This window comes from Nipponia nippon, unplaced genomic scaffold (genome assembly GCF_047370975.1).
Source record: "Nipponia nippon isolate SJK-2023a ecotype South Korea unplaced genomic scaffold, ASM4737097v1 scaffold_3, whole genome shotgun sequence".
In the NCBI taxonomy this organism is placed as follows: Eukaryota; Metazoa; Chordata; class Aves; order Pelecaniformes; family Threskiornithidae; genus Nipponia; species Nipponia nippon.
This window is the reverse complement of record NW_028262347.1, coordinates 3342535-3369761: the sequence shown is the minus strand read 5'-3', so window position 1 is coordinate 3369761 and position 27227 is coordinate 3342535. Positions and strand designations below refer to the sequence as shown.

At 49.0% G+C, this 27227-nt stretch overlaps 1 protein-coding gene across 1 annotated transcript in view; it reads right to left on the bottom strand.

Annotated features, from left to right (window-relative positions):
* The window catches only part of PLXNA4 (plexin A4), a 459725-nt gene extending 433317 nt beyond the window's left edge, over positions 1-26408 (bottom strand). The window contains exon 1 of the mRNA XM_087766199.1: positions 26203-26408. The gene's annotated coding sequence lies outside the window, so the exon portion shown is untranslated. The remainder of the gene's footprint in view (positions 1-26202) is intronic.
* Positions 26409-27227: the final 819 nt, after the last annotated feature.

Here is a 27227-nt window from a genome sequence, read left to right as displayed (position 1 = left end):
GTCTTGCGAGCAGGAGAGGATTCGCTCTGCAGGGATACGCAGGCTGGTCACGTAGGCTTTTAATAACCTTTATTATGATAGATAGAGCAGCGACGGTATGAGCTCTCCCTGCACAACCATTCCTCTTTCAAAAGAGGCCATCCTTGAGAGAGCAGCAGAAGAGGAAAGCTGTCCCTGTTTGAGTCCTGTGTTCAGAAACATCACGTGGCGACCCTGAACACTGGCTCCCGTCACTTATGAGTTATGAACCATATTTCTAACAGACACTGGTTTGATCGAGCACTAGACAGATCTAGGAAGAAATTATTCTTTTCAAGTACTAAAACGATATCTTTTTTACCCCTATATTTTGCTCCTCTTAGCCCTGCAGAGTCAGCACAGCTGCAGGACAGGGAAATGGGAACTGCCGTGACCCAGAGCCTGAAGAGGTAACAAACAGCCCCTCTTCTGCAGTAGGAGCCATCTGCCTGAAGGTCATCACGACACCCAGGAGTAGATTTGCAACAACAGGAGGAAATCTGCCTATTAAAATAAGTGGTCAACACAACATACGAGGAGATACGCTCCAGACGTGAAATCTCTGAGGCCCAAGCAGGAGAGAATCGCAATTGACTCTGAGGTGAGGCTGTCACTGGTGAGGGGAACCTTCCTCCAGGCAAAGACAGCAAATTTGATCTAGAAACCAGACACCCCAATAAGAAACCCTGGGAAAGCTGGATGAGGAATCCCTTTTGCAGCAGACAACGGCGCTTCAAAAATAGTGAACCTTATGGAGGAAGATGTTCAACTGCAGAGGAAAGAGCGTCAACAGTCTGCCAGCAACCAATAGCCACCAAGCAGCACAGGAGCGGCCTTTTGGGACAAAGCAGGGAGAGCAGGAGCCTGCGGCTATCTTGCCATCTTCCATCAGCCATCTGAGTGACCCTAGGAGCAGGATTTTCTCTCTGTACACTGCTGGCACTCACTCCTCTCCCATCTGCTCATGTTGTTTTCCCTGCACCCTCTGTCCTGGAGTCCCAATCAGTACTTGAGCCTCTAGGGGCTATAATTTATAATTTGGCTTAATTAATAAATAACAGCAGAGGGCAGAGGCAAGGAGGACTGGTTGTTTAGCTTGCAGAATAGAGCAGGGTTTGTACTACCCTTTAGAGGATGCATCAACGAGAAGGGGGTTATGCATGTCTTTTTATTACCCATGTCTGGATAGCAGAAACCATAGCATCTGGGAAGACAAATAATGCAGTGCCATAGACACACCCAATCTCTTAGGCTGCTCTGTCTGCAAAAGACTAATTATATTATAACAAAAACCCAAGTAAACAAAAGGCCAAAGTGAGCAGGCAGTGAGGTCTAGACTTAGGGTCTGAGCTGGGTATTTCCAAAATAAACCCAAACTGCCTTCCCACAATGACCAGGCTCACTCCTCTTTCCCCCCAGAGACATGTCCAGGAGCAACGCCATGACCTAGCATGCAGGGCTCCTGTGTGAGACCAGACTGTCCCTCTGAGCAGCTCTACATGGCTCCTGCCACAACAGCCCCTTCACCAGCACATTCAAGGTCCCTGGGAAGGTCACACAGCCCCTACAGCCCCAGAGATCTGTAGGGAAAGATCTTTTTGTAGAAAGCAGCCCTTCTTTTTCTCCCTTTATTAGGAACAGGTGGCCGTCTGCTCCACCCTTCACATGCAGTGGTGATACTGAGGGGATGCCACAGGTCATAACAATACTCTAAAAGCTTTTCTCTGAGGCTGGATCTCTTGGGTGAGTCTCTTCATCACACACACCATGAAAGAGCTGAGACCGTGCCTACCTCCCTCTCTGACCACGGTTAGGCTCTGGTGCTACACAACCCTCATGACATGCAGCAATCCCAAAGGAAGATATCATTCTTTTTCTAGAACCGGAGCTACACCAGATTTAAACCTAGTCTGGACATGAAAGCAGATCAGAGGAAGCCTTCTTGCAAATCCAGCTGTTTCAGACAGGGTTCCACTGACGGTCAGACGAAAGTCTCAGAGTCAGGTCTCACACCACAATCCTGCCTGTGGAACTAGGGTTTCTGCTCTATAGCTTTCAAACCACACATTCCCCATAAGATTTCTTGAATTCACACAGTTTGGCTTAAGGACTTGTTGCCTCCTGAAGGACAGCAAGTTATGATGCTAGTGTACAGCATGGTTACTTGTTTACTTGTTTACTGTTGTTGACTGTTTACTGCAAAGGTTAGAGACCACTGAGTTGGAGGATGCAGGGTGGCTCTGCCCTGAGCTCTCCAGGAAACAATCCCATGACTACAACATGCAACCCTACGGTCAAGAGACGGGCCCTGGACAAAAAAGTTTGGATGCAAAAAAGCCTAAGAGGAAGGAACTTTCTTAACTTCTTTTAACTCAGATGTGGCTGTTATTAGATGGGAAAGCTAGAGAATGCTGAATACATCCTCAAAACGCAGCAGTTTTCAAGGGGAGAAAGTCAAGAAGGATGTGCTACAGCTGAGGAAGTAGGAATAAATCAGGAATAAAGAGGACACAAAGGACTGGTCTGTGAATTGAGAGGGAGGGAAGGGCTTGGGAGGAAGTGTACAGGAAGAGGGGAAAGAGAGAGCTGGGGCATTCAGTTTTGACTGACAATCTCACAAAAGCCATGGTCACGTCTGTACTGGAGACCGGCACAAATCCACCCCACTGCAATGACAGCTCCTGAAAGGAACATGTCACTGGGTGAACATGGGTGACTACAGCATCTTCCAATTTGGCTCACACACACACAACCCTCCTGCCATCAAACCTGGTAGGCGGATTCACATCACCAGGTCCCCTGCCACAGCCACATGTTGGCAGTAGGGACACAGCAAGGTCAGAGGCAAGAGGAGTCACTCGTGAGAGCCTGGCTGCAAAGAGCCGTGGAAGAAAACCCACCCTGGATACAGCTCCAGCTAGGGGCTCAGTGAAAAAGTACATGTTAAAATCCAGAACAGGACCAAAGTGTGATGAAAAACAACACTGGGAGGGGAAGAAAATCCATGACCTCCTCCTCCTCCTGCAGAGTGGGTCTGACACCACCCGGAGTCCCAGTGGCTGGTGGGATGAGCTCAGTGAATTCTCCACCAGGCAGCACCTGGCTAGGAGGAAGCCAACAGCACCCAGGACTCCTGGGCAATGCCAATGGCATGAGCTGGGTGGTTAATGAAGCCCAGCATTAATCAGGCGGCACGCTCCTCTGTTTACTTTTTCTCCACTCAGGCACAGCTATTCATTTCCCGGGATGCAGGAGTCCGGGCACAGATGCTGACGAGGCAGATGCCCAGCAACGGAGCCAGCACACAGCGATTCAGCACCAAGTGCAGCTACACAATCCCTTTAATCTCAGCTAAAGATTTTTTTTCCTGGCTTCCTTTAATAAACCCTGATTACCATGGATAGAAACTTTTCTTTGGGAGCCGACATGGCAAGAAAACTCATACAGAGGCATTGTCAACAGCTCCCCCAACAAAGACTGGCTTCTAACTTCAGCTAAATCCTTTCTTCCCAAACTTACAACCTGTCCAATGCCTGACAAACTGAAGGCAACTCTCTCTTTGAGTGCATCCCATGCCAAACCATCTCTTCTTTGGAGCTCACTGCAATGAACAGACCCCAGCACAAGCTGCAGCTTGTCCTAAAGAGATTAATTTCAGGAGTGGTTTGTTTGCAAGGCACTTAAGCTAAGGTGAGACAACATGGCCTTCCCTCGTCACACAGATTATTCTATTCAGGCCCTCAGATGGTGCCCATCACCTTGTTACCTGTGCATCTGACAGAAGTGTAGTAAGTGATGGGATTAACACTTGTCATGAGTAGGACTTTCTTCCTTTTTTCCTGATTCCCCCATGTGACAAAACTGCATGTGGATGGTGTCTCTGCCTGCATTTCAGACTTGTTTTCCTATCAGCAAAAGCAGGTCAGAGCTGTCTTCCTTTGTGCTTGGGAGGGAGAGCAGAGAGGTTGGTAACGGTTTCTCAGTTCCTCCAGGAATTTGCTACGCAGAGACTCAAAGAAAAGAATGCAAATATTCAGTGTCACAGAAAAAATAATGGAGTTTTGAGGTCATGGAAATAACCTACAAATCCAGAGACCAGCGTTAAACTCTCTTTTCTGGAGCAGACTTGCCCATGAGTCTTCATGGCTGAGTGCCACCCTCCACAACACAGGTAACAGTATTTCCCAGTTTCCTGAAAGTATTCTGAGGATAAATCTACAAAATTATTCTTTATTACAGTAATGGGGGAAATGTAAACCCCTAGACAAACAAAACACTGTAGCAAGAGCACACAAGAGCACACAAGGTCATTTATTAAGCAAACCATGTCACAATAGTGCCTAAGTTTGTTGATCCTACCTCGAAGAATGTGTGTATGAGACCACATAGGTCCAAAGCACTGAGAAAAAGAAGAATTGCCAAAAGCCAGAATGTCAGGTTGACTTCTGTTTCAAAGTCTCCATTCTTGTCCCCTACAAGCTGTTGTACACTCCTGGGGCTCTGTTCTCCTCACTACAAAATGTTTCACTGAGGTGCAGCTCTCATGGGGTTGGCAGTGCCAAGTTGGCCAAGAAATTAAAAGGCACTTCACAGGTAAGGAGACCCTGATTAGCTCTAGACACGAAGAGGAATAAACACAGCCTCTGCCCCTGATGAATGATGAATATTGAAAAGAAAATGAACTGGGTTTCATCCCAGCAGGTCTTCCCAGCTTGTATATCAATTACGGCATTTTAGGACAGCCTTGAGGAAAACGGCGTTTCCTTCCTCAGAAGTCAAGCTTATGCTCGCGAATTCCCTTCAAGGCTTCGGGGGCTCTGAAGAGTACCCAAATGAAGTCTTTAAATTTTCTGGACTTGGTTCAGATGGGAGCCCTAAAACACCACTTTGATCCTCATACAGCAAGGAAGGGGCTCTGACCCCAGGTTTCTCGGTGAGTCAGCAGGCAGCTATTTTCTTGTTGGCTGAGGCTGTATAGCACAATTTATGTTGCATTGAATGCCAGTGGGTGGATGTTTCCCCCTGTTTTGCAATCTTAGGAAGATCTGTGAGATACAAGTCCTCTCTCTCAGGCTGAAGTCTTGTAATTAGCACTGTATAAATCCACAAGGAGCCAAATCTCGTAAGACAGAGACCATACTTCAGCTGTCTCCCGGAAGCCTGGCACAGAGACTAACTCTGTATTCGCAGTGGCTTTGTGATCACTGGCTATTTCCCTCTCACGATCTATGTGAGACACCAGCAAGGATAAAACATGGGACTTAAAGGAAAAAACAAAACCTTTAGACCCTGATCTACTGGTTGTCGAAGCAGCGAGATCTATATTTGGAGGTGGGGAAACCACTTGCAAAGAATCCAGGAGAGAAGCCTCAGTCTTCAAAGTCTGAGATTTCACTACATATTCAAAAGGCAACTGGAGCAGAGCAGCCTGAAAGAGACAGGGTAAAAGCAACAGGACTGGGAAAATCAGAGATGATACCAGGATGGGGAATAAGGTTTGGAAATAAAGCTTCATAGGGATGTAGAGCTACTGGATTTGCTGCATGGGATCAGGCTATCTGCAGACCAGATGAATTTCAGTTACCAGTGACCAGTACTTGATGGTTCAGAGAGATTGGGAAGTTCTCTCAATGAAGAGTGTATAACTGGCCAGCCCAATGTGATTAATGCAGAGCACAGCTCTGTACTCACAGAGATCAGGGATCCTCTAGAGTAAGAACCATCAATCCTGCAACTACACCAAACCTTACAGTTGGAAATAGGCTGAACACACAGCAGGAGTAGGAACATAAAGAAAATGCTGTTAACAATACTATACTACTGGGAGGAAAGAGACAGACAGAGGTGTGATGATTTCTCTTCAGCGATGCAGAGTTTGCAGCAGAGGCGAGAATGGAGTCTCCCTTTATGCTTTATTCAGCATAAAATTTCCTCCTTTCATTTATGGCTGGTATCCAATCCATTTTGGAGCACCAACCACCAGCCATGGACGGGGCCAGTGAAAAGATCTGACAAAGCAAATCCTTCATCTTTAGCTTCCTTCATGAGTGGCTACAGAGAGCAGATGAGCAAGTACAGTCCCATAAAACAGGGATGGCTGGACCATCTCAAATTGTAGCCAGATCTTGAGTCCAACACACACGTTATCACTAGCAGGAAGGAGTAGTGCTGACTGGCACTTGCTCTCCCAAACCTAAAGGAAAGCTTCAGTTTACTGCAACCATTAGCAATATTTTCATAGTGACATCTGTGCTGGAGATTATGGAAAAAAAAAATATTAGACACCTCCTTGTTTCATTTTGTCTGCACTTACTAACTCCGACCAAATTCCTAAATGCTTCTGCGTGGGTCTTTATGCATCCATGAACCTTCTGGGCAGACACATGCCATTTATTTTGTCACTCTGCCTTTTTATGTGACGGCTCTTCCAGCAACTGGCCTCTGTCTTTCAGCCCTTGAGCAGGTCAGATGAGGGACAGTCTTTTTCCATGTTTCTGTAGCACCTAGGGCAATTAGGTCCCAATCTGGTTAGTTCATAACTTGCACATGTTAGCTGAAATAATCTATTTCTGCTGATTCCATGGGCTTGAAAAGAGATCTTTCAGAGATGTCAGAAGGCTGACTAGTCCATACTTCTGCCCCAAAGTTCCCCAGCCCCAAATTCCAGGCATCTTCTGCAGATATGAGATTGCTACAAGGCACGATCTCTTCTTTACAAACGAAACAACACAGCACAAAATAGACATGTTTTGAACAATACTAATCTACCACGTGCCTTACTTGGCTTTCCCTTACAAATGTAATAAAAACTGCATTAAAATTGTTTATAAATTTTAACCATTCTGGCATAACCATTCAAAACAAAGCAGGGCTCAGTGCAGCTGCTGTGTCCAGAGCAAGATTCCCTCTGAGAAAAAATACCCAAGATCAGACCTAGCAAGAGATGTCTTCTTGAGAGGACTTCCACTTCAGAATGGTTTGGCTAAAACCTTCTGTCCCCACTTGACTTGGATTTTTTTAACAGGCTGAAGGGCAGTTGAGATGCCACCCGATCCAAAAGTCAAATGAAGCGACGGGACTCTGATGGACAGCCCCATACTTGCACTAGCAGAGACATCCAGCTGAGACACAATTTCAAGCCCAGCAGCAGCAAGGGGAATTGACTCTACTCTTTCTGCCGATAGCTGTAATGAGACAGTGTGGACACAGCCCTGATAAGCAGCAGCTTTGCAAGCATTTCGGGGGGGCAAGAAAAAGAAAAGCAGTCTGACATCTATCCCACCGCAGTCCCATGATTCCCCATTTTACAGACAATACAGGAAGACCACAACATGTATTTTCAGCAGAGAATCAGCAGCAAAACTCAACCACCCCTTCCAAAAAGAAATACATGGATAAACTATTACTAATTTGCTATTAATTTTCTCTTCCAGTGGCTTTGTCACTGCGAGGCAGAGGACAAGCCTAGCTGCTGCCAACACATACAGAGGCCAATGGGAAGTTATTCTTAGAGCCCTGCCCGGCTGTTGCTGCAGGATAACTAGCTCCTAATCATGCTTGACAGTCTCAAGATACTGCTGAGCTAGACAGGACACCTATGGCCAGGATCAGGTACAGACAAGAGACAGAATTGTGATAATATGGGTAAAAAGATAATCACATGCTATGTTTGTTAACAGGAAGATTAGAAGAGAGCTGATGTTGTATACACACAGAGAGGCTGCATTTGCAAGGAGATACACAAATCTATCCTGTACAGCATACAGACACATTTATTTTTGCACAAAATTATACAATTCCTATACTCCCGGTGCAGGGCAGTGTGTGCATGCATAATTACACCAAGCATTAGCAGCAACACCTATAGCTCAGGTTGCCTGACATGTTCTGTGCTAAGACTTGGTTTTAAGGTCCTCATTACTTTGACAGACCTGAACCACTCAGGGGACAATTTTCTCAGCTCGGTGTCTGCCTCGGGCTAACATTGCCGTAGAAAGTTGCATTCAGAATGGCTTGGGCAATTTTGAGAACTAAATTAGGAGAAAAGTTTTTGCAAGTTATTGATTTTATTTTTTTTTCTGCGTTTCTGTGGTTTTTTTTTTTCTTTGTTATATTATTTCCACTGTCTTACTGAAGACTTTCCATGCTTTGGAACAGGTAGTAAAAATTGGGAAAATCCCCTGCTGTCATGGCAATCTTCTGGCCATGCCTCAAAGTCTGTCTAAATTTGACCAAGTTACAGGATCTAATAATACATACATTGCAAGTAAAGGTTTTGCCTTTTCTACTGCTCCCAGGATGGATCAGACAGCGCTTGGGCTATCACCACAGGAGGAGTAAAACATGCGCAACATCAGGGATGAAGGGACTAAGCAGGTTTTCCCCATGCTTATTTGCTGTGTCAGCTGGAGGCTGTTGTGGTGCTAAGCACGGCTGCTGAGGAAAACTCTTCTGTGCTCCCTGATGGACTTACTTACACTGCAGCTCAGCTTAATTAACCCAATCGGAAAGCAAAAGAGGAGGATGCTCTGACACAAGAAGGGAAGGCTGGAAAGTGGAGGAGGGGGAGAAAACTGGGCAGAGACAATTTAGGCAAACGGATATGAGCACAGACTGGGAAATGTGGGCAGATTGCAGATTTGCAAGTTCTGTAACCCCTGAAACATCCCCTCCTCATGAATGGGGCATTGATCCCATAGCTCCTGAGTCTCCCAGTTCCCTGAAGGTTTCCTCCAGCTGCTGACAAATCTGGAGGTCAAATCAGTTACACAAGGTTAAAGTTCTGGGGAGACATTTCCATTTTTGCCTTGCTCAAGAGCTTAGAAAATGCATATCAAAAGAAAAAATGCCACTGCAGAAAGGAAAAGAAGGAAAAAAAGAGCAAGTAGTTGCTGAACGATTGCAGGCTTATCCAGCATCTTCCCTAACCCTTCTATGTGCATTGAGAGGCGGTTGCCATAGGTCTTCCTGAGCAAAGAACAACACTATCCCCTTCCAATTCCTTCTCAACATCAATATTTAATGTCAAGCCTGGAGTGAGTTACGAAATTATGAGACTTAATAGAATCAGGAGCAGCAGCCCTTATTTACAGACTATTTCTATATATGTTAAAGCCACATGAATGACATGGGAGGATGGGGTGGGGCAGAGCCTGATGACATGAGGCTGCTGTTATTTTGCCATCCTGCCATAGCTCACACCAGCACATCAGACCTTGTCCTGAAGGGCCTTTCCAGCTCCCCCCCATTAAAATAACACATTGCTGCTTGCAATGGCAACCAGAGGCAATGATCAAAACATTCCTACTAAGAGCGGGTCCCCATATCCAGAAGTTTCAGTCTAGAAACACCCCAGGGAGGCAGAGGTCCAGGGAGGTAAAGACTTGGCCAAGGTCACACAGAGTCAGAGTGGCCAAGACAGAGATACATGTCCAAAGAAGGACAATGAAGCTGGTGAAGGGTCTAGAGCACAAGCCTTATGAGGAGCATATTAGGGAACTGGGGTTGTTTAGCCTGAAGAAAAGGAGGCTGAGGGGAGACCTTATTGCTCTCTACAACTACCTGAAAGGAGGTTGTAGTCAGGTGGGGGTCAGTCTCTTCTCCCAAGTAACAAGTGATAGGACGAGAGGAAATGGCCTCAAGCTGCACCAGGGAAAGTTTAGGTTGGGTATTAGGAAAAATATCTTCACTGAAAGGGCTGTCAGGCATTGGAATAGGATGCCCAGGGCAGCGGTTGAGTCCCCATCCCTGGAGGTATTTAAGAGCCGGGGAGATGTGGTGCTTAGGGACATGGCTCAGTGGTGGACTTGGCAGTGCTGGGTTAACGGTTGGACTTGATGATCTTAAAGGCATTTTCCAACCTAAACGATTCTATGATTCTATATAGTCCATGTGTTTAATCCCCAGCTCAGTGCCACAGCAACGAGACAACTATTCTGCAGAGCCACACATGCAGCACCAGGGGAATCTCCTTTATAGCTGATTTTCTCTATTCTCATCTCCTTTGGTGCATGTTTTAGGAAAATACACACACACCCTAATGGCTCCAGAGTGGTAAATTCCCATCAGTCTTAAACCCATCCACTCTGCCAGCACTTTGCCAGCATCAGCAGAATAGGTACATTATACACTCAAGTGTCATTGTTGAAACTACTTTAAATAGTTCAGTGGTCACCGAGTTCAGCTGTGAGTCTGTATGGATGCATCCAGGGTGTCCTGAAAGGATACAGCACAGAGTCCTGCTGCTGGCACCCAGCCTGCGGAGCCAGCAGGAGGAAGGGAGGAGGTGGCTGCTCCGGCTACTCTGCTGTGAAAGCTTTCTGCGACTTATACATGTGCTTCCCCACACTGACAAACCTCAAGAGAAGACACTGTCAGGCTGCCATCAGCAATGGCACTTTGTAGACAGCTTGCTGCTGCTGTAAAGCACACTTGAAAAAGGCAAAATCTCTCTTTCTCTTTCCATAAAGATCTTCCCTGGGCCAGACACAGAGACATGGATGGAAGCTGCAGGTGTTCTGCACTTTGCAGGATCTGACCCTTCATTTGCATGAACAAATGCCTAGTGCTATCAACAACTCAACGAATCACCCTAGAGCAGCCACAAGGAGGGTGATGCAATTGTTTTAGCTATTTGCACAGCCTCATAATTGCAGATCCATCATCACAAAGCATTAGCTGTGTTAGGATAGGTGTTACAGAGAAAACCCAGTACCAGAAACAGGCATATGAGCCCGTTCAGTCTGCAAAAGATAGTTTATGTGTTTGTAATAACCAGTGATTTCAGATCTGGGTCATACTACCTAGAAGAAAGTTACTTGTTTGCTTAGAGTCAGCTGCAAGCAAAACGTCACCCCAAACTCTAATTCAATCCAGATCCAAACACCATCTGCTTTGTTCATCTCTGCTCACACAGTCTAAAGGCACCTGTGTCTGAGATGAGGGGCATTTTTAATGCGGGGGCGTGGGAAGGTCATCTCTGTTCATAAAATCCTGCTCATTAGAAATGGAGACCTTGATAACACAGGCTGTAAGACCTGAAGAAACACTACAAAACAGATGCACAGGTGCTGAAAAAGACCCACAGAGGACTGTTTTCCACGTGCCCTCCAACCTCCCAAGCTGCATTGCAGAGGGCAAGCCTGCCCTCATTTTCCCACTGCCTGCATCTCTCCACTCATACCTCTTTGCAAAACAGGACTTGTTGATCTCTTTCCTCATCCCACAGGATCCCCCAGCTGCACTTTGAGTGCCGCACGAGTCTCAAATACTGTAAAAAGCATGCAAGCCTGTGCCCATGCCCCCCTGACCTTTGGGGATGCAGTCACAACTGCTTTGACTCGAGGCAAGAGCATCCCCCTGCTCATGGAGAGCATCATCTGTGCTCCAGCCCCTGGGGGCCTCGGGTAAGGGGCTGGAGCACGCAGTGCCTTGCCCTGGCTCCTGCATGGCTGGGACACGCAGCTTGGGGCTGGCTGGGGAGGCTTGGGTGGCTGCAGATGGATTTTAAAGACATGAGGCATCCACTCAGATGGGAGGTTGGGCTGAAATTTGCCCTCACTTCAAAAGTTAGAGGCTGTAAATCTTTTGCTTTGACTAGAGGAAAAAGGCGGGGTGGAGAGGAAGGGAAATGAAGTTTGGGTTGGGGGTGGTGGTGTTCAGCTGAATGCAGCATTGATTGAGCTTATCATGACAGACCTGGGGAGCACATCCAGGTGCCACTTCTAGGCTTATTTATTTTTTTTACTTAATGAAACAAAAGCATAGTGATAAGTAGAGACACAGACTTCTCCAAAAAGCAGCAAGCCCATCTAGCAACTCCCTATGCCCGACTGACCCTTGCTAGGTCAGTGTCAGCAAACACCCTCAGGAAACATAGGACTTGTCGTGTGGACCAAACCACACTCCAGCAAGTCCATGGCCATGGCTTAATACAGTGGGGCCCATCAAACTCCGAATTGTTCTCTGTCTCTGCAATAAATAGGAAATCCCCATCGGCTGCCTGCAGAAGGGAGCCCACAGCTCACAGCTGTGGTCCTGCCAGATGCCGGAGAGCCAGGATAAAAACTGTAGGCAGCGTACACAGGTGTAAAAACGCTATCACAATTCAATGGGTTATTAATAACAAGATATTTCGCCTCTGCAGCCATCTGCATCCCATACACCCCCACAAATCCGGCACTTTCCTCTTCCAGCTACAACACTCTCTCTCATTCAGGGCAGATAATTCCCTTTTTTTCTTTGCCTTCAAATCATGCACGAAGGTAGTGCTCAACAGGCGGTTTCTCTGGTACAGTCCATGCAGACTAACATTGTGCCAAGCACCATGAACTCAGAACAGAGGTTTTTCTACCAAGGTGCCAGAAATAATACAAATAAACTCTTCTTCTCTCCCTGGCTTTATATCTACAGCTTCCACACATCACTACCAGTGGGGCTTTAAAACTAAAACAGACTGGGCCTACGTGGCTTGAATTTATTCTGGAAATTTATCTCTTCTTGCTGAAAGCTCTGTGTTTGCTTGATCTTCCTGCCTTCCAAGTCCTACAAGTGGCACATGTTGCACAGCTGGATTCCTGACAGAGAAAGAATACAGGAGGGAAGAGAGAACAGATTATTTATATATATATATATATATTATATACACAAATGCAATGGCCAAGGTTTTCAAAAGTTGCCTGTGAACTTCAGCAAAGTAGCTTCAGATATCTCCAAGGGACCTATGTGCAGGAAACACAGAGCTCTCGAGCTTCCAAAAATCTGTTCTCCATGGGCAAAGAGGAAGGAAAAGGAAACGGAGGGCTCTGAAGGACTTGCTGCTCTGAAGATGCTCAAGACCAGCTCTTGCAGGAAAGGATTTGCAGAGAAAGCTGTATCGGGGAAGGCTGGAGATAAGACAGCCAGGAGGAAGAAGGATAGCTGTGTGGCAGTAAGGGAAATGCTGACTACTTTTAATTCTCAAACTTGCTGGGGTGTGACTACTAAAATAATAATGTGTTTGTCCAGCTCCAGGAGAATTTGTTCATCCTCAGCAGCTGTGACAAGGGAATATCCCTGGGCTCCAGCACAGCTAATGGTCCCACACAGACATGGGCAGCAGCATTCACTTCCAGCACGCCAAGCCAACTATAAAACAAGAAAAGCTAAGGGGAAGAAAGCCTGTTCATCTTGAGCAGCATTTTTAAAAAATCACACCAAAGGAGAAAATGAAGAAAATGTTATTTCCTGTGAAATTAAGTATTGCACTCTGTAACAGGAGGGGAAAAAAAATCAAAAACAACTCAAACTATAGATTCAGTTCATAAATACAGGAGAAGGTCAGCTTCCTCCTCACCAATAACTTGGTCCCACAGGAATCGAGCATGGTATTTGATATAGGGCAGATATTTGATTCCTTCCTCTGCGTGGGAAGGCTGACACACACATCTTCCACCCCTCCGTCCACCTTCCTCACCATGTAACCACATTGCCGCGGGCCGGTTTAGGTCCCTTTAGCAGCAACCCAAACCAGTTTAAAATCTGCTCCCTCTTAACAGTGAGCTGAGGAAGAGATTATTTCTCCTGTGTTTGAGAATAGGCAGTTGCTGTAAAACCTTCTGCCTCAACCCAGCAACAATGAGACCTTGGAAGAGGCTAATTATGGGTGATGAAGTAAGTCACCCACTGGCAGAGAGCAGTGGAGAAGAGACAGACGAGCACAGACCTGCACCTGGAGACCTTTTTGCTTATTATAACATAAAGCTCTTTCTGCTGCCTGTGTTACTGGGGAAGGAGAAGCAAGACAGGAGAGAAGACAACAACCAAGTGAAACTGCTGCGCGGAAGGGGCCGTGTTTTTCTCTTCCAACTCACCAGTGCATGTCTAAGGAGCACAGCCTTCAAGCATCATACTGTAAATTTGCATATCCTTGGGCAGGTATGGAGAGGCCTCAAATTTATCCTACACATACACACATACCCAGAAGGGGAGGCAGAGCTGGTAAGCAGCTTGCATGGACACATTTGCTGCTGCTGGGGAGAAATGTGGCTCAATGCACCCCATGCATCGACCAGCAGGAGCCATGGAGACGTCTGCACAAGCATGAGTGTGTGAACAACCAAGGACTGAGAAAGCAGATTGTCATCGAGTCGCAATCTGCTTGGGATCTCCTCCAGGCTCACGGGACCTTGTGTTGCCCCACTTGAGTGCTGATGTCCAAGCTCCAGCCGAGCCACTCGGAGGGATGAGAAGTGGCGCACAAGCTTCATCCTCTACCCCTGACAGCCCCTTAGCTTCCCTCTTTGCAATCAGCAGAACCTGGACCAGCACCTGTTGAAAAGCACTAAAGCAACCGAGCTCACAGGAAGCTGCATTCCCAGACACAAAGGTTTTTGCAAGATTGCACCATTTATTTCCAGTTCTGTGGTGGAACAAAATCTCAGACTTGTTCCTCTCTTCCCTCTCCCTCCTACAAGCTAGAAAAAGTCCTCTCCCATCAGTGCCTGATCAAGGGATGCTGGAGGAAAAAGGAGAACTGACCTTCCCCTAAATCCCTCTTAAAATCTGGCTGTGCAGCAAGGCTGCTCTTCCTTCTCCAGAAATCTCATCCTGGACCTGCAAGACCTTTCTTGAACTGTGGACAAAATTAGCAGTGATCTGTGACAGGTGCAGGGTGAACAGATTGGCATTTTCTAACTACGTGTATTTTTCATTTATGTGTAGAAATGTGCATATAAATGTGTATTTTTATGTGTATGTATAAAACATACACACACACATGTATATATGTATGCGTGTAGTTGTATTTAAGGAAAAAGGGATCCCAAATTCAACTACAAATGAATGAGAGAGCTGGGCATATGCTGGTAGTATGATGCAATCCAAATCTCTTTCTTACACTGTAGGACAATCAAAATTTCTTCTCTGAAATGAATGCAAAAAAGGGCCCAAACAGCTGGAAAAAGGGTGATGCATGTGAGAAACTGTCTTTTCTCTGGCTCATGCAGAACAGAGAGAGTATATGTGTGTGTGTGCACGCGCGCGTCTGTGTGAGCTGCAGATGAGTCAAAGTCTGAGGGCTGCCTTGTGTCAGCCATTGACTGTGCCAATGACAGCAGCTCCCGACAGCCTTTAATAACACCACTTACAGACTCCGGAGCAGGGGGGCAGGCGAGGGGGGAGGCAAGTGCTTTTTCTGCAGGCTGGTGCACAAGCCATCCCGCATCCTTGCCAAAATGTGTTACAGGCCCCCGCTGATGGGTCTATAATTGCAGCCCATGCTGCAATGTGTTATCCTAAGAGGTAACAGAGGGTAAAGCTGGGAGAACAACCTTGGGTACATGGGAGCAAAGCAGTGGGTCCCGGGAGGACACAAGGACTTGCTGGGAGGAGGTAGGGGTGGACCAGGTGGTGGCTTGGGGGGACTCAGCCCTATTGCACTTCCCAGTGCGGCACAACGTACCTTTGTGGGTTCACACTTCAAACACCCAAGTTTACACTGGGAAGCAACCAGGAGACAAGGAGTTATCTCTACTTCCATGCAGAATAGGTAAAACAGAGAGAAATATGTACAGACAAGCAGGTCACAAGGAGAAGGCACAAGCCCTGCTGCCCGCCTGCGCCTTGGCTCCCCAGTGTGAAGGTGGGAAATAAGTCCCTACAAGGTCTCATGGATGCTGGAAAACTCAGACTTGTGAAGATGCTAAAAATCCTCAGCTTAGTCCAGATTTGGAAAGCTTTGGGAAGAGCTTAGGAGCACATCCTGTTCTGATTATTTACTTCTCTAAGATAAGGAGAGACCTACTTCACACACCGCCTCCTGGAGAGGCAGAAAAATCAGGCATGTAAAATAAGAAGGAAATGGAAATCGACTTGATAGCTCCTTCCCCTTCCTAATGGGTAATACTTACCTAATTATGCCCGCTTGCCATTTCCTTTTCCTGCTTTCTTTGAGATATTACGCAGAGAGAAATTTGTCCTAAAAGTTGTTACTTTCATTCAGAGGCATCCCTTTGAGCTGTTTGCCTTGCTAAGGCAGGCAAGGGCAGCAACTCCATTATAAGGGAGGAAAAAACCCCCTCCTCAATGGCTCTGACAGGCATTGGTTTTAGCATCCAGCTCCTGCTGCACATGGCTTGCCTATCTTCCCTCCTTTCTCCATTCTCCACTGAGGCAGAGGGTGCAGCTCCAAGGATGCCCCATGCCTCCTGCCCTCGCTGCGCCAAGGCGAGAAGCTCCTGGTCTCTTGGAGTCACCGCAGAGGCCAGGCAGGGAAAGATGGAAGCTGCAAAGATGCTCTGAGTCCAGCAACCAAAATTACTCTGCTCTCAACAGGGATTTGGAAAGAAACCTGAGACTTCATAGTGTCACGGCTGGTGGGATCCAAGGGGGCATCCCACACCAGTGTCAAGTCCATGCCATCCCTTGGATGACTTCTCTCCAAATGCATCAGTGTCACAACCCATTATCCAAGCAGCCAGCCGCAGCTCAGGGTAGGGAAAAAGGGGTCATAGAAACAAAACATGACCCCTCCAGGCCCACGTCAACATGAGTGACCCTACCAAAATATAGCAAGCTCTCATTTGCCACAGCCAGCTTCCCTCCTTTTAGGGGAGGTCCATTTTAGTGCTATGCTTCATTGCACCAGAAATAGGGGAGGGGTTGGCACATGCAGGAGCATCTCCCACCCCAGCAGGGTGCTCCCAACCATCAATACCACAGAGACGGGCTGGATGTGACCCTACACTAACTACTGAACATTGCACTTTTGGGATGGGTTGCAGGGGTTTCTGGCAGAGTGAGGGGTGAGCATTCAGCCCTCCAGACCCCCACAGTGGACCTCCCCCATCTGCCCCTCCACCTCCAACCTACACTTCCCAGGAAGGTGTCCTCCCCACCCCGAGCCCTGCTCTTGCACCCTGGGTGTATTTTTCTCTTCTCTGCAGGGAGCACAGCTTCCAAGAAGGAAAATACAAAGCCCAGAGGGACTGAATTCAAGCGATGAAACAGGCTCTGAAAAGGAAGGTGTTTTATTCCTGCTCGAGGGGGTGCTTTAAAAAGCCTCCTTTTGTTTTCTCAAAGGCTGGGAAGGATGTTTCCCAGCCCTAGCCTGGCAGGCTGGGGAAAGTAGAGACCAGGAGAAATTCAGGGAACTTCAAGGGCCACACTCTGCAAGCAACAGCAGAGATTTCCCCACACCTGAATCCCTCCACATCTAGCATCCTGCACTGGTCCAGCCGTTCCTGCATCCCTCCCCACCCCGCAGGGGCTTGTCCCCTCAGGGGAGCATCTGCAGCGGCTGCGTGGAGAGCCCAGCACTGCACCTGCAGCAACTGCGCAGGGCGTGCAAGGAGGGGCTGAGCCATCCCCCCTGCAGCGACACCAACCAGCCCTGAAACTTCACCTCTGAGTTGTTAATTCTGCATCAAGAAAAGCTGCGTTGTTTTCCTTTTATTTTTTCTTTTTTCTTTCTTTCTTTTTTTTCCCCCACCAGGCATTTTCCAGGGAGTCCTTTAGAGCTAGGAGGGGAAGAAGAAAAAACTGCACAGCTAATCCCTGCTGCAAGCAAAGCCAAGCCCTCCACCTCCAGGCTACATTGCACCTGCCCCAGCCCGAGAGGGAAAGCAGCCCTGCTCCTCCCAGTGCCTCCAGACATCCCTCCATCCTCCCAGCCGTTCACCGCCTGGCCCCACCAAGCCACCACTCCGCAGCAGCTGCAGCATCCTCAGGGCTGCCGGGGTGTGAAGGACAGCAGGATGGAGGGAGGTTTCCTTGCAGAGCCACCTCTGCAGTGCTACCAGCTTCCAGGGGAAGCTGTGAACCTGGTGACTGCAGGCAGGGGACCCGGGGATCTGGCTTTGCATCCCTGCTGTACCTCCCAGCTGTGCAGTCCCAAAATCAATGGATGTATCCGGAGAGATGTATAAATGGGCTCTTTGCAGGACCCCCTGCGGCAACTCTCAGCCAGAGCATTGCTCAGCACCCAGCCTACAGAAGATACGTGCTCCTACCCCTCACACCCACTCCTGAGGAGCAAGACGAGCCCCTCGAAGCAGGCTTTGTCCCACCCACAGCAGCTGGAAAGCGATGGCTAGGGCAGACAGAGCAGTACCCTTAACACCGCTTGCTCTGCTTGGCATCTTGCAGGCTGCAGCCAGCCCTGGAGGGGCTTCCCCTGCACAGCCTGGCTGGGTGCCCAGCTGCAAGGGGGCTCAGGCAGAGCAGGAGCCTGGGACAGAAGCAGTGGAGGAGCTTCCCTGCCTCCCAGCGCGGAGGGACGGGCTTGCAGAGAGGGGGGGAACTTCAGCAAACAACAAGGAACAGCGCATGCAAAGAGATAAGAGAAGGTATTTACCAGGCAATCACTACAAGGTCCTGTGAATATAGTATTTGTGATGGATGAATAGACATATTATTACAGAACTTAATGCAAACCCTTTGCACCAAATGGTGACATGCGATTACTAGTTTGGAAATAACTAAGCTCATTATAATGAAACGCTTCACTCAAATCCCCCTCCAAAGGATGGATCTGACGAAGGAAGGAACCTGTGACGGGAACATACTGGGGGGATTTGTTTAACCAGATCAGCCCGCTGGGCCAGCACAGCACGGTTGCTTGCCTCCAGCGTGGCTAAAGCCTGGCTCGGCAGGAAGCATAACCCATCAACCTGTGTGGACAGGGTGGGCAGTACCCCCCACCCAGCATCGGGCTCTTCCTGGCACGACTCTGCATTTAAGAGATGAAAAGAAGCACCTTTCAATAATAAATAATAATGCTAACTATGTGTTTCTATAGCAACTCATCACCATAGCAGCTAAGCTCAGGAGGAAAACTCAGAGCTCATCCTGCCGTCTTCAGGGTGAGGAGGCAATTGCCCTCCTGGAGGTGGCTTTGGTGATGGCAGAGCTGGGACTTAAACCAACAAGTCACCCTCCAGGTTGCCCCTGAGCACTGCCCTCCCCAAGGTAGCTGTCTGGGAGGAGGCTGGATGCTCTGGAGAGGCGGAGTGGTGTGGGGTCCAAGGGGTGATGGGGGTATGCAGCCTCAAAAGTATGAGGCATTGAGGTCATTGCAACCCCCCAAATGAGTCTTGGGGCTCCAGGGTGGCTGGAAGGAAAGGGGACTGTGGCAGGGGACAGCTGCCCCATCCAGCTGGGAGGACACTACAAAGGGGAGAGTACAAAGGGTGAGTCACCACCAAAAAGAGAAAATGTCCCAAATTATCCATGCAAATACCACCCCCCAAACACATACACATCTCAGGGTAACAGCTTACAAAACTCCACATGTTGCTCTGCTTTTAGCAAGAACCAGAAATTTGCACCAAAACACTGTCAAAAAGGGGTTTCTCAAAACAGCCCAGAGACTCACTTTTTCTAAGCTAGCAAGTCAAGCAGACATGGCCATCCTAATTTAGGTGTGGGGTTTGTTTGGGTTTTTTTCTCCCCTAAATTGCCCATTAAAGAAAAATCGAAGGAAAAGCCTTTGATTAACTCCACAACTGGCATGATCATATTCCCAGCTCACCTCGTCTCCCTGGCAGGGCTGTGATGACAGAGCCTTTTCCCGCAATGTAGAACAGCCTTCTGCCCCTCACCACCTCTGAAAGCCTCTTCCCAGCCAGCAGAAGAAGGTGACACTGCCCAGGGATGGGACACTGGCCGTTAGTGACTATTAGCCGTGTACATAATGCTATTCCTCAGGCTGGTGAGTGAGTTCGCAATCAGAACGTCCCTGGTTTTATCATCTCACTTACAAAAAGTGAGTCATTTGTAAAAGTCATTAGAGCAAAATGACTATTAGATGGTGGCTAAAGGGACAGTCACTTTTACAAGACCACCTCCATTTGATAGATGGGGAAACAAGAAGCCAAGGGACTTGCTCAGGGCCACGGGGCAGCTCTCCGGCAAATCAAAGCCTCCCTTTGGCAGCCCACAATAAGTTTCCCTAAAGTAAAATAAAGCTGTGTTGCACACCAAACACTTGCTATTCCATCAATACACAATTGTAACAGGATACACCTCCTTAGTCTCTAAATGAGTTTTATTTCCAGCACTACATTATAGACAAATCCCTGGTCACAAAAACCAAATAAATCCTTTTTCGCAATCAAATATGCTCTAACCAAGTCAAACAGGGCCACAGGCACGCGCAGCGAATCTGCAAACCATTTCCCAACTTCCCGGCATGACCATCTTCCCTTCAAGGGGGGGAAAAAAAGGCGAAAAAGAAAGAAAAGAAAGAACATTTAATAGAAGAAATGAAGTGGCAATTTCCCAGTTCAGCTGGGGATCAATACGTGGGCTCCTCGTGGTTTCTGTTTCAAAGGGGCTGAGCTCTCGCCGCCAAAGCCCAGACTGACACAACGCCAGTGCTTGACTTACGATTACTTCATCTCGGCAAGATATTTTTAATTTAAATCTTGCCGCAGTTGGATACGGAGACATCCGGGCTTTGATTTACTGCTAATTCATCTCTCCGATTCCTATAACTCTAAACTCAAGTCACCACACAGTTTAACGCTGAGACACTCACCAGCGAGGCTCTTTATGAATGAGCATCGGGGGGCTGCTGGTGGCAAGTGCACGTTCCTCACTTCAGAAGAAACAACAAGTATATAAATATTAACCATCTACATGCAGTCCCTGAGTCCAGCATCATTTCAGTATTTCAAAGGAAAACAATACTGAAATTAAAAAAACTCCACCACTCTCACCTTTCCTCCCTCATGTAGTGTTTTATGCTCAAGGGGAAATAGCAAGCGGGTCGGGGTGGCTCATTTTGCAAACATTTACATGCATTTGGTGCAGCGTTGGCTGTGAGGGTTCACCAAGCATCAAGATTTATTCCTCTGGCCCTTGCACAAGCTCAGAGGAGGGGGAAGTGTGTGAGTATATATCATGCAAATGCCTGTAATGGAAACCTATCCCATATTATCTGCATTAGATCCACACATTCGTCCTGTCAGAAGGACAAGGCAAATTCAAGTGCCAGTCAGCTCCCGTAAATTTATTGCCGATGGCTTGGTGGGAAAGCTCCGGCAGACCACTCGTGTATGGATAATATAGCTGGAAGGAAACTCAGAGATCAGGCATGAAAGCTGAAAGAGATGGTGATGCAAGGTCTCCCTTCTGGGTCACCAGCACAAATCCAGCCACGTTCAGCGGCAGTTTCTGTTTATTCTATGCAAAAGAAGTCCATGAATCTCAGCCTCTTGACTTTTGGGTCTGGATTTCTGTTTCGGCATGCAGTATTTAAAAAAACTGGAAAGCCTTCTAGGCAGCAAAGCCTGGAGTAAAAGCAAGTCACAGAGTCTGCAAATGACCTCTCTCTTTCTAGTGCCCCCTCCCCAAGTAAGGTCAAAGCCACCTGCTGATAGGCAGCATAGTGGGGATAGAATCATAGAATCATAGAAATGTTTAGGTTGGAAAAGACCTTTAAGATCATCAAGTCCAACCGTTAACCCAGCACTGCCCAGTCCACCACTAAACCATGTCCCTAAGCACCACATCTACACGGCTTTTAAATACCTCCAGGGACGGGGACTCAACCGCTGCTCTGGGCAGCCTGTGCCAGGGCCTGACAGCCCTTTCAGTGAAGAAATTTTTCCTCATATCCAATCTAAACTTCCCCTGGCACAGCTTGAGGCTGTTTCAGTTGTGGGGGGTGATGGAGGTTTCAACCCAGCCACTGATCCTGCTGAGGTCTTCAGGGTCTCCTCCAGCCCTGAGCACTTGGTGTCTTCTACAAACATTAGTAGTTGAGACAGAAACAGCTGGGAACATTATACTTCAGCAAAGAGTTGGCTTCCTCCATGGCTCCAGGAATCACCTTTGAAGAGCATGTGTCCCCAGCAAGGTCCACGTTAGCTGGAGCATTGAGCTGCACAGATTAGAGGTATCTAAAATTAAATGACCATTAGGTTTCCAAACCAAAGGATGCCCATTCAAAACATTCAGAGCATCTCTAAGGGCTCACAGAGGGTTTGTTTTGCAAAGGAAAGGGTTGCAGGACAGATGCCACACTACACTGGCTCCTGTTTCAGGGGATGCAGGGCAGAGACTTGGCACCTCTTACCTGGGTGGCTGCTTACGAGATGCAACCAAGCAAGGATGAGGCAAACTTAGCAGAGCACATGCACCAATGAAGAGCAAAGAAAACCAGACAGTTCCAGTGGGATGAGTTAAAGAAAAACGCAAAGAGGAATGCCAGTTCCAGAAAATCACCACGCAGACTGTTGGTATCACAACACATCTCATTTTTGCAATGATCTCTCCATTCCCAAAAGTGATTAAAAGCATTTTGTACCCAATTTTAAAGATATGGGAACCAAGGTTCATGAGAGCACAGCTGCCCCCTGGCCACTGCACTAACCCAAGATGATATTTTCTCATTTTAAAGCACCTATCTGTCATTTTAACTGGAAAAATTTCAATCCTGAAAGTGTCCTGTTCTGACCAAGCGCTGCTCTTGGCTGTTGAAGCACAGGCTCAAGGGCAGGGAGCTGCTTGCCGCTCTCATCTCCACATACCACTTGGGGTTCAGTTTGTATTTCATGGCAGTGAGTGAGGATTCCCATCAATAAATGCGGACTGAGTCTTTTGCTTCTCCATGCCTCAGTTTCCCAATCTGCACCAGGGGAATGAGAATACTTTCTCACTGTTTTAAAATACTTCGGAGTCTGACTGAAAAACATCTGGGGGGCCCTATGTATTTATTTTTGTATTTTTTTGTCACAGGTTCCTTGAGACCTCAAACCTAAGGGATATAAAGTGCTTTTCACCCGAAGACAGTCACGCAGGGAAGCACGCTCATCACTAATATCCTGCAGCAAGTCAGTGGGTTGCCCAGACTCTCTGCACAGACGGGAAGTCTCGTTGCCTTGGGCGCCTGGAGCGGTTGCTGTCCATTAACTGAGTCTTGCAAGCAAGAAGGAAGGAGTAAGAAAGAGCCCTCTGAAGCCTTTCATCACACTGGTGAGAAGCAGAAAGGGCTTTTTATTTGAGCATCAAGCAGTTTGAGGGCTTTACTATGGGAAAGAATCATAATCCAGATTGCATTCCTAGCTGGGGAGGGGGATTCATGGGTAGGACATGAGACTTTTGAGTCCCAGCACTGCAGCTGCAAAGGGGTGATGCTGAGTCTCGGTCTCAGCTATGTGGGACCTCACTTTAAGGGGATATTGTGAATAATAAATCAAGAAGAGCCAAGTGACTCCCAGGACAGCATGCCATTTTGCTCGAAAACACCTGTAGGCAATGCCAAGCAGCGAACTTTGGCACTGTTAATTCCAAAACTCAAAAGCCCTACCTCTAACACCCTCCCGACGTAGGATCCCAACGTGGAGCATGAGTCTACCGTGCCAGCATCATTCTCAGCTTTTTAGGAAGCTTTTCAGAGTTCCCTTCCGAACAAGAAATTAATTCCTATGCAGCGTTAGCCCTCAGCACACCTGAGTATCGTAAGACCTGGCAAGGCTTTTCACCCTGGGGCGTGTGAACGCACAAATCAAACCCCGGCACTCCGGGAAGGAAGTAGGTTTTACTGCAATTGCTCAACATCGAGGAAATTGGGAGACCGAGACAAAGCAATTCAATAAAAGGAAAAAGATGCAACACAAAAGGGGCTCCAGCATCCCTCCTCCCCTCCTCACCCTGCAAAAACACAGGAGTCAACAAAAAACTGGCTCCGGCCACCCACTGCCCCCCAGGATCTGGCTGCCAAAGATGGTTTCTGCCTCCTCGGCGGCGGATCTCAGCCACTGTCATGCCTGTGCTGAGCTCTTTGCTTTGCCACATCTAGAAGCTGTCTAGCACCAGGCTCACTGCGGGTGCAGAGAAGGGATGCTGGCAGGTGAATGCATGAGGAAAGGCTCGAATATCTTCTCTCTCCATGGAGAAGTTCAGCAACTCTCTTAGGATTTGCAATAGCACTCGTCCCTCTGCTAGCCAGGTGCCGGATTGCACGCTGAACAGATTTAACACCAGTCTTCAGCGCCTACTAGGCAGTTACGATCATCAAGCAAAAGCTTCCCAACAGCACCGTGATTGATCATCAGCCTGTATTTTAAAACACCCGTCTTGGACATAAACAACACTTAGATCATGCGGCTTTCATTTATTTTGCATCTTATTGATATCGCCAAGTGCTGCGCATTTAAGATGGGACAGAAAGGAAAAGCCTTGGACTGATCCTTTCGGAAAGGAGACACCCCCATGGACGATGGGTCTGGGCAGAGGAGGGAAGAAAATCCCAGGCTTTCGTGACGGGGCTGGGGTTGCAGTTTTAAACCTGGCTGCACACAAAAAGCAGACACACATCTGTTGCACTGCTTGAAGCCCAGCTCTAGTGAAGGGTCCCACACACAAACAAACAAACACACACTTCCCAAGGCAATTAAACCAGAAACAAATGCTGCTCGCATCCCCAAGACCTTAAGACAGTGGCTTAGCCAGGGGGAGGAAGCACCTAATCTCACACTGGGAGGCACATGCTGTAATTAAAATCACAGAGACAGCAAAGGCAAAGCAACCCCATGCTCCACTGGTCCTACCCTCTCACAGATTTAACCAGCTTCTATAAACAAGACCTGGGTGAAACAGAGGACAGATAAAGAAAATAAGTTAGCACGCTTTATGCCTTCCAAAATATTTGTGCAGGTCTGGTGTACGCTCAAGATAAGTCCCTAGAAGGCTGAGAGTGGCTGCATCAGCTGTAGAAAGCCCCTGACACCATCATTGTTCCCCCGGAATAAGAGCATCCCCAGGCAGTCCCAGTCCAAACCTCCCCTCTGCACCGCTCACCCCCACGACCTGGAAAGCCTCAGACCCCCTTTGCTTTCCCCAAAACCTCGCATCCCAGGCATCTCATCCCGGTGGCGGAGGGAAGCCATGAAAAATCAGGTGCGTTTCCAGCGAGCTCTTTGGCACAGCTGCCCGGCGGCAGGGCTGGAAAGCAAAGCGGAGCAGACGCGGGGTGGAAGTTTTACGGGAGAGGAACGTGGCCACACGCTTTCCACCTGGTTCCTTCCGTGACGGCGAGTCCTGCAGGTCCTACACCCAAATCCGACACGGCAAATGTTGCGTCCCTTCCCAGTACGGGGAGCAGATGGGGCCCCAGGAGGAGGGTTTCCTCTAGGCTGGATATATAGAAGCTGCATGCAGCCACTACAAACCCAAACAGCACTCAGCCCTGCTGGGGCTGAGAAAGTGGGTTTGTTTATCTGGGAGGAACTCATCTGCTGCTGGAGTATTATATTTCCACCAAAACCATGTGCGGCTCGGTGTTTAGATCACTTCTCCCTGTCTACATAATTTAAGGGCATATGTCTGATAAATGACGAGCATCAATACACAGGTTTTGGTTGCAGCACACACATGCACGGAGGGAGGGAGGTTTATCAGCACTGACTCTGCAGCTGGGATTTGGGCAGTCAAACTCTCCAGCACCTTGCAGGAAGGGAAATGATGGGGGTCCCCCCTTTCCCTCCTAGGTGTTCCCCACCGGGGGTGGCCCCTGTCCCCATCCACTGGTCACCCGCGATGCGCTGATCCTCCCCGGGAAAAGGGCTCTGCCTCCAGCCCCGTCCAGCTGCATCCTCGTCGGGAGCAGGAAAAGTTTGCAAATGCCTCCAACCCCTCGCCCGGGGAAGGCACTGGAGCACCGAGGGAGGGGAAAATACCCCCCGAAGGGAGGAAAATCCGCAGCGGGGGTTGGCCGGGGGTGATCAGGGACAGGCTGCGATGCTGGAGCCGCTACCTCCGGGGAGAAAAGTTGAGCCTTGTGCATGGGGAAAAAGCCATCAAGGATCCGGGGAGGGGGGGGCAAGACGGCGGGTATCGCGTCCCCTCCTCGCTGGGGATGTGGAGGAGGGAGGGATGCCGGGGGTCCCCGCTGCGACCCCCCCCAGCATCCTCCCAAGCCGGCCCGGGAGGGGCGGAGGGGCCGTGCCCGGCCACCCCCGGCTCAGCCCGCTGCCCGCGGGGTCCCTGCCCGCCAGCGCCGACCCCCTCCCCACCACCCGGGGGTGGGAAGAAGCGGCAGAGGGGACCTCCCAGAGCCCCCCACCACCACCGCCACTCCTGCAGGTGTGGAGGGCAGGTACCGCTGCAGCCCCGCCGGCCCTCCCGGGGCATCCTCCGGGGCATCCTCCGGGGCATCTCCCGCCAGCCCCCGCTGCCCGGGCGGGGCGGGGGGCTCCTTACCTGGGAAAGCTCCTCGCTTGCTTTGGGTGGGTTTTGGTATATATGTATATATATTTTTTTTTTTTCTCCTCTCCTTTCCCCCCACTTCAGTCTTCAGAGCAGGCGCCGCATTGACACTGCAGATGGTCTCTGTGTGTGTGTGTGTGTGTGTGTGCGTGTGTGTGTGTGTCTCTCTCCAATCCCAAATACTCCACGGAGGCGGAACACGGAGCCCCTCTCTCTGCACTGGGCAAACCGTGTCTGGCTCGCCCAGAGCCGGAGGAGGAGGGGGGGGAAACGCAGCTCCAGTTTTCACTCCCCCCCCAAATCACCCCTTCCCTCCCTCCCCCAGCCCTTCCCCCCCCCGCCTCTAAATCAGCAAAGGCGGGGGGGAAAGACAGGCAGGCGAGCTGGCAGGCAGGGTGCAGGCAGGGGATGCGCTACGGGGCCATGCCCGGCTCCGCGCCCGGCTCCGCGCCCGGCTCCGCGGCCGCCGCGCCGCTGCCTGCCCGCCGGGGAGGGCTCGCACTGCGGCTGTCTCGCCAGCCCTTCCTCCCCAGCCCTCCTCTCCAATGGTGGCTGCGGAGCGGGCTTTGACACCCAGGCTCTTTTGCAAACACAGACACACACCCCTCTTCCAAAAAAAAAAAAAAAAAAAAGCCGGAGAGGTGTGGAAGTGCGGTGGCAACACGAGCTCAGCACACTAGGGAGGGATAATAATAATAATAATTTCAAAAATGAAAACGATAACGAAAATCCCTTTCTGTTCTTTTTCTTTCTCTCCTTTTTTTTTTTTTTTTTTTTTTGCAGAGAGAGTGGCCAGTTGCTCCTCCTTTCGCCAGCCCACCCACCTCTGGGAGAGGGGAGAAGGCGGAGGGGGGCAGATTCTCTCTGGAGGGGGACCCCCCAAGCCGCTTTTCGTCGTCCCAAAGTTTGCAGGGGATGAGGATGGGGACGGGGACGGGGACGGGGACGGAGCCACCGCCTCCGAGCGCGCCCGGGGCTGCGAGCGCCGCCGCCGCCGCTCTCCCACGGCTGCAACTCCG